The sequence below is a fragment of the Chrysochloris asiatica genome, unplaced genomic scaffold, assembly GCF_000296735.1.
Source record: "Chrysochloris asiatica unplaced genomic scaffold, ChrAsi1.0 scaffold00381, whole genome shotgun sequence".
Classification (NCBI taxonomy): Eukaryota; Metazoa; Chordata; class Mammalia; order Afrosoricida; family Chrysochloridae; genus Chrysochloris; species Chrysochloris asiatica.
The window spans coordinates 1,887,390-1,895,795 of NW_006408899.1; the positions used below are offsets into that span (position 1 = coordinate 1,887,390).

Genomic DNA, 8,406 nt, shown 5'->3' on the forward strand with positions numbered 1-8,406 from the left:
AATAACCCTGTCCTCTATGGAAACCCTGCCTTTCTTGAGTATTCTTAATGACTCTTCTTCATCAGCATAAGGCAAGGTTGGAGATGCAACTAGCACTTCCTGTAACAGTGGGGGACCCTGCTGACCTCTCAGTCCCAATTACAGGTTGGTGATGCAAACAGTTTGGGTTCAACAGCTAAACAAAAAGTTGGCAAGTTCCAACCCCCCTCTCCCCCCACCCCACCCCCCAGTGGCACTGCGGAAGAAAGGCCTGAGATGTCTTTCTGTAGAGATCATAGCCAAGGAAACTCTGTGGAGCAGTTCCACTCTGTAGCACATGGGGCTAGGGGTGGATTACCCAATAAGTAAGGTAAACACGGGCTTACTTGTGCTTATTGACTAATCTGCTTTCACCTGGGTTTCACAAAAATGTGGTGAAACCCACATGAAATTGTTTACTACAGATTAATAAGTAAACCTATGCTTGACTTATTTGCTGGATACTTCATCCCTGTCAGGGATTGCAAATTTGAAAAGATGCTTTGATTCTGTAGGAAGGTGTGTGGTGTGGGCTTGGGAGAAACACAGGTGCCAGCCAGATCTGGAAACAGAATTTTGATATGGTGAAGAAATGAGAAAGTGTTCACTACAGATTAATGTTTACCTTGTTACTATATCACAGTCAACTCGATGGGAACAGGTTTGGTTTTTATTTTGGGTCCAACTGAAGGATTTCCTCTACGTTCTCACTGTTGCCAAACCAAAATGACAGTCACCTGTCACTGTAGTCAATCACAGAGATGGGAAGAGAGCCAATCCAAGCTTCTTTAACAGAAAGCATGCAGTCTGGAGGGCGGTGAGAATAGTCTCTCAAGATCATCTTGTCCATTGTGAAGAGCGGGGTACATTATATAGGGTCAGTTACATTTGGATGTACAATTAATACATTTTCACATCAAGATAGCATTTTTGGAAAAACAAACAATGAATCAAAAACTTCTACAAGGCTCTCTGCTCCTCCCCGTTCGACAGGCAACCGCAGCTTCTCTTGCAGTACCAGCCGCATCCCTGAGTCAAGATGGTGAAGGTTGGAGTCAGCGGATTTGGCCGTATTGGGCACCTGGTCACCAGGGCTGCTGTTAACTCTGGCAAAGTAGAGGTTGTTGCTATCAACTACCCCTTCATGGACCTCAACTACATGGTCTACATGTTCCAGTATGATTCCACCCATGGCAAGTTCAATGGCACTGTGAAGGCTGACAACGGGAAACTTATCATCAATGGGAAGCCCATCTCTATCTTCCAGGAGTGAGATCCCGCCAACATCAAGTGGGGTGATGCTGGTGCTGAATATGTTATAGAGTCCACCGGTGTCTTCACAACCTTGGAGAAGGCTGGGGCTCACTTGAAGGGTGGTGCCAAAAGGTAATCATCTCTGCCCCTTCTGCTGATGCCCCCATGTTTGTGATGGGCGTGAACCATAAGAAGTATGACAAGTCCCTCAAGATTGTCAGCAATGCCTCCTGCACCACCAACTGTTTGGGCCCCCTGGCCAAGGTTATCCATGACAATTTTGACATGGTGGAGGGACTCATGACCACAGTCCACGCCATCACTGCCACCCATAAGACTGTGGATGGCCGCCCTGGGAAACTGTGGCATGATGGCCGTGGGGCTGCCTGCATCTACTGGTGCTGCCAAGGCTGTGGGTAAGGTCATCCCTGAACTGAATGGGAAACTCACTGGCATGGCCTTCTGTGTCCCCACTCCTAACGTGTCTGTTATGGACCTGACCTGCCGCCTGGAGAAAGCTGACAAATATGATGACATCAAGAAGGTGGTGAAGCAGGCATCAGATGGACCCCTAAAAGGCATTCTGGGTTACACTGAAGACCAGGTCATCTCCTGTGACTTTAACAGTGACACCCACTCTTCCACCTTTGATGCTGGGTCTGGCATTGCCCTCAATAACCACTTTGTCAAGCTCATTTCCTGGTATGACAATGAATTCGGCTACAGCAATGGGTGGTGAATCTTACGGTCCACATGGCCTCCAAAGAGTAAGAGCCCCATGGACTACCAGTCCCAGCAACAGCACTAGAGGAAGAGAGAGGTCCTCAGCTGCTGGAAGTCCTTACCCCAACTCTAACCCCCCTACACACTGAGAAGCTCCCATCCTCAGTTTCCATCCAGACCCCCTGGAGAAGGGGAGGAGCTTAGAGAGGCCAGTCTTGTCATGTACCATCAATAAAGTACACTATCCAGCCAAAAAAAAAAAAAAACTTTTACAAACATTCTGCCTTCCAGGGGAAAAGGAACAATCAGGCAAGAGTTCTTCTCAAACATTCCATCTTTCAGGAAAAAGGAACAATCTGCAATAATTTTTCTTAAATATTCCATCTTTTGGGATCCAAGCTGCTTAATTCCTGAGATAACTATCTTGTGGTGATGTGCCGTGGAGTCAGTTCTGACCCATAGCGACCCTGTACAGCGTTTCTGAAGCTGTAAATCTTTATGGGAGCAGAAAGCTTCATCTTTCTCCCATGGAGCATCTGGCAGTTTCGAACTGCTGACCCTGAGGTGAGCAGCCCGATGACTCTCTGGGTGGGCTTAAGCACATCCTGTCCTTGAGGTCATCTTGGCTAGTTTTTAAACTAGCTTCCCCATTTGCAAGGTCTTCATTTCTCAAGAGTCCTGGTGTGGCACTGTAGGTTAATGAGCTAGACTGCAAAGTCGGTTTGAACTGCAAGGTTGGTGGTTCAAGCTCACCAGTTGCTCACAGGGTCAATATGGGTTGGAACTTACTCAACAGCACTTAACCACAACAAATGACTAACCTGACTCTCTTTTGTTTAGGTCTGTGGACCCATGCTATCACCACCATCCTTTGTACTTTTTAATCACTACATCATTGTTCAATATTTCTCTTCCCGTAAGACTGTGGTCTCCAAGAGGAAACAGAGAAAATGGTGCCTGTTGTTGTTGTTGTTGTTGTTGTTGTTGTTGTTAAGTGCTGTCGAGTTGGTTTTGACCCATAGAAACCCTGTATCGGGTTTCCAAGGAGCAGCTGGTGAGCTTGATCCGCTGACCTTGTGGTTCACTTTGCATTAACTCACAGCACCACACCAGGACTCGTAAAACCTAGCAGTTGCTCAAGAAATGGCTATTTAAATTAGCAAATTTACTCTATCTCAGAACGCTTCTAGGTCGATAAATGACCTTCCAGAGATTAATCTACCCCACTCTCCTCATTTTACTCACAAAGAAATAATTAGCTGCTGATTTATTGCTGGTTAATGAAAGCAGTCCTAACTCTCAGACCAGCAATCTTTCCATTTTCCACACAACAGCTGGCTTTGCGTGTCAACAGCTTATCCAAAAGGAGGTGAAAGTTTCCAAAGGCCCTTGGGCAACTCTGACTTCCTGTCTCAGGGAAATTGTGCTAATTCAGCTCTGACCCATGAATTTTATGTCTGATGGAAACTTTTCTCTTTCCCATCATAACTGCAATGTTGCAGCTGGAAGAACCATAGAGACTATACCACAACAGAAAGTTTCACACTGTGTTCCAGGGGCCCCAAGGTTCTTACAGACCTCCTTCCAAAGACGTGAGGAAGAACCTGGACTTCTGGGTTTGGGGCTGTGGCCCCTTGAAGGGTAACAGGGTTTTTCAAGTCCAAATACAGCTATTCAGTTGTATGCTGCTAGGTCACTTCTGCTCACTAAGTCGCTGTTACGAAACACTTGTGGGGGTGGCCTTAGAGGTCTAGAGCCCTTACACTGTGCCACTTTTGTACACTAGAGCTATAAGCCCTTCCTCCCTCTAGAGCACAGAGAGTCCAGTCTGCCCCACCACCTCCCAGGGCTTTGCTTTCATATCACCATCAGGAGTGCTGGTGTGGCGCTGCAGTTAATGCTCTGGACTGCAAAGTCAGTTCAATACGCAAGGTCTGTGGTTCAAGTTCACCAGCTGCTCCTCGGAAACACTATACAGGATAGCTGTGGGTCAGACCCGACTTGATGACACTTAATAGCAACAACATATCACCCTCACAGAGTCGCCAGCCTCCTTCTTGGCTTCCTCAGTGACTTAGGACAAATTTCAAGTTATGGACCATGCCTAGACACCCCTGTTTCATCAAAGAAACTCTTCTTTTACATATTTTATGCATTTGTTTCCATGTAACCTTGAGTTGAAAAATAACTCAACACACTTTTGGTGTGTCGCTGTAGGATCAGCACTGGACTGAGAACCACAAAGCAGCAGTTCAAACCCACCAGCTGCTCCTAGGAAACCCTATACAGGGTCATTATGAGTCAGAACCAACTCAACAGCACTAAATAACAACAACTGCTACAATAATGTCTTCCATTCACAAATCTAATGCAGTCCTCTAATTTTATCAATGGTGAAGTTAAAGCCCAGAGAAGGGCAACAATTTTGCAGGAGAGTGGCATAACTGGGGTCCTAAGTAGCCTGACCATTCACTTCTCTCCATTCACACCTTCTCTCTCTCATACACACACACCTGCACATTCTAGAACAGTAGGGCATGGAAAACTGGTTCTTGTTAATGCCCGATGCCAGTCTCTCTAGATCTTTCTAAAAGACCTCAACTCTTCATTGCTCCTTCTGCTATCCAACACGCGTCTCCAACAACCATCTCCTCTCTTCCCCTCCCCCTGCTCCCAGAAAAGCTCTGCTCTGGTCTCCTGGAGAGAAGAACATTTCTCCATCTCCTGAAGATGGCACCTGAAGCATGAACTCTCTCCCTGGGAAGATAAAGTAAGTCTCAGGAAAAAGGTCTCAGGGTCCAATGAAGGTGTTCTTTTATTAGGAGGAGGGTTGTGAAAACAGGTAAGTTTGGTTTTCACCATCCTGATCCCACATTGTCTATGTGGTCTCACATGACCTCTATGCCTTAACAAAATGAATGGCTGATTGAGCTGAAATGGAAGGCTCCCCTTTTAGACACACAGACATATCTGCAAAAGCAAAGATTAAATCTCAAACCCAAGAAAGGGAAATCTCAGAGTGCCTGAAGGAAAGAACTCAAAATCAGAGCAGTGGGTGGCACCCCAAACACTGTGGCCTAGAGGTTCTGAACCAAATACAATCTAAGAGTCTGGTTGTTGCTGTTATTAAGTGCTGTCCAGTCAGTTCTGACTCATAGTGATCCTGTATAGGGTTTCCAAGGAATGGTTGGTGGGTTTGAACTGTCAACTTTGAGATTAGAATTCCAGTGCTTATTCTACAGCACCACATGAAGACTCCTCCATAAAGACTACACTTTTATAAACCCTATGAGTCAGTTTCACCCTGTCTTGGTATGGTGCTGTAGGATAAGCACTGTTCTGCAAGGTCAGTTTGAACCACAAGGTCAGCGGTTCAAATCCACCAGTTGTTCCTCAGAAACCCTCTGTAGGATCCCTATGAATTGGAATCGACTTGACAGCACGTAACAACAACATAGGTTCATTTGGGAGTGCACTGACTCTATAGGATAAGCACTGGACTTTACAAGGTTGGTGATTCAAGCCCATCAGTCACTCCATGGGAGAAAGATGAGGTTTTCTGCTCTCATAAAGATTTACAGCCTCTGACACCTTATGGCTATGAGTCAGAACCAACTTGACAGCATTTAACAATAACAACAACAGTATAGGCTCATTATGTGTTGAAATCAACTTGGCAACAATGGGTTTGGGCTTTGGGGGGTCTGTGTTCAGTATTCAAGGGGAAGCTGGCACTGTGATGGAGTCAAAAAGGGCTGCCTTAGTAAAGAACTGGAGAAGAGAAAAACTTTACCCACTTGCCTGTGGAAAATGGCTCAGATGCTTATCTTACTAGAACTTCAGAATTGTGTTCACATTGGCCCCAAATCATTGATGCACTAGTTCAGGGTGAGTCTAAGGCCTCAGCAGAGACAAAACTAAAACCACCTTGGAGGGCCAACTTCACAAATCAGAGTAAATGGCTTCCTCACGCAACAAACAAACAGTGAAAAAGAAGGTCCAGAGCCACAATTTACAAACTACACAAGGAAACAAACTGTTAAGAGGAAGAGTCAGCAGAAACAACAAAGGAGAAATTTGCACACTGTGAACTGTAGGTAACAGAATTATTCTTAAAATGTTTGCATGAAAGATCATAGCCATCGTTTCTAGTTGAATCAGGAGAGTGTAATTGGATTTCAGACTTGTGGCTCATGATGCAGATGCCAGAAAGGAACTCAATGGACCAACTCATTTTACAAAAAAACGAAACAGAGACTGGGAAAGAGGAAGTGGTATGTTTAATGCAACCAGCACATTAGTGACAGAATTAGGACTAGAACCCAAGGGTGCAGATGACTATCCCTAATCTATTTATACTCTGGACTCCTAGTGTGGCACTGTAGGATAAACACTGGACTGCTAACCTCAAGGTCCACCGTTCAAACCCACCAGTTGCTCCTCAGAAACCCCACAGAGGCTGCTATGAGTCAGAAGCAACTCAACAGTACTTAGCAACAAGAGATTGCTAAAGTGGAGGGTCAACACAAAACAGGAAGACCCCTAATGAGATGGTTGGCACAGTGACAGCAACATGGGCACAAACATAACGACAGTTGTGAGGATGGCCCAGGATCGGGCAGGGTTTTGTTCTGCTGTACATAGGGTGGCTCAGTTGGAACAGACTCAAGGACACCTGACAACATATTGTTGTTGTTGTTATTATTGTTAAGTGCCGCTGAGTCATTTCTGACTCATAGTGACCCAATATAGGGTTTCTGAAGAGTGACAGGTGAGTTTGAACCACCGACCTTGCAGTTCAAACAGACCTTGTGATCAAGTGCTTATCCTACAGCACCACACCAGGGCCCCAACAACAGACTAAGAGTTGGTTAACAAATTACAGCACTCAGGCCAAATCCAGCCCCTACTTTTTTTTTTTTTTTTTTAGTTTTCTATTGTAGTTTGGATGAACGTTAACAAAGCAATTTAGTTTTCCATTCAACAATGTATACAGCTTTTGTTTGTGATGGCACTTCCTCCTGGGTTCTCCAATTCCATTGGTCCTTCTTTCCTGCCCCTTCTTGTCGTGACCTTTGCTTTAGGGTAATCACTGCCCTTTTGGCCTAGTATGTTTGGTTGTATTAAGGAGTACATATTTGTCTGAAAGTGTATCCCCCACATGAATGATTGTACAAACTGTCAAATGCTACTGCTTGTGTGTCACAGTTGAGGAGATGGAGACTTAAAAGAATCTTCAGGGTCACACATGGAGCCAAGACCTCTCAATTTCAGCTCTGAGACCTCTACTTCATGCTCATTGTCATCAGTCTAGTGGCTGAGATATTCTGAGCAACTCTGCAAAGCAGAACCCAAATCTAGAGAAACACAACCAAACCCATGTTTTAGAAGTTCTAGGTCTACTTGTTTATTCATTTTACTTTTCAAAGCAATGCTTTATTATGCTTTCAGTGAAAGTTTGCACATCAAATTAGATTCCCATTTGACAACTTCTGTACAAATTGTTCAGTGACGTTAGTTACATTTTCCACAATCTGTCAGCATTCTCATTAATTGTGCTCCGGTTGTTCCATTTCTCTGCCGTCTTGCTTTTTCATCTTTGTTTAGAGTTATTGTTGACCTTTTAGTCTCCTGTAGATAATTTTTAAGTGGTGCACCACACTTACAGATAATAGCCTTTATTTTGTGTGTCAATGTTACTTCGACAAAAAGTAACCTCCAGGTATAGTTTCAAGGTTTGAGGAGTACCCAAGGATGACAACATCAGGGAGTCTTCTAGTCTCAACTGGTCCAGTGAGTCAGGACTTTTAAGGAAACTATTTGTCTCCTGTTTTATCAGGGTCCATCTATTGTGGCCCTGATGCAAATGGCCAGTAATGGTCATTGGACATCATCTTGTTCTTCTTGTCTCTGGGTAGACAAAGCCATGACTCATATGGACCATCAGCCCTGTAGCCTAGCTTCTCCTCTGAGACTTTGATTTCCTTCTTCCACTTTTGCAACTGATAAGTACAGACCAGTAGTTGCAAATATGTTTCTTCTTAATGATACTTGAATCATAAAAATAAAAAAAGGAAGAGAAAATAGGAACACTTCAGTATCCAAAGACCTTATTCCATATAATTTTGTGATAGGAGGAACTCCTTTGTATTTTCCTTAACCTATTCCTGGCTATTTCAAATGCACACCACAAAAATGGGGATTTTTTATTTAATTATTTTTAACTTTGCCTTAGCCTAAAATCCATCTGGCAAGCCCATGGGAAGAGAAGGAAAAATCAAATGTTAGATTGTTTTTGTGTTACTCAGTAATGAAACTGGTTAAGAAATATGAAATCTAGGAGAACAAACAAGATGGCAGATCTGGTGGACGTATAGCAGAGAGCTCCGCCAACAACAAGACAGAATACCC

General features: G+C 44.2%; 1 pseudogene; it reads left to right on the plus strand.

Moving 5' to 3' along the window:
- Positions 1-1,057: 1,057 nt before the first annotated feature.
- On the plus strand, positions 1,058-2,043 carry LOC102831467 (annotated as a pseudogene).
- The last annotated feature ends 6,363 nt before the right edge of the window (positions 2,044-8,406 follow it).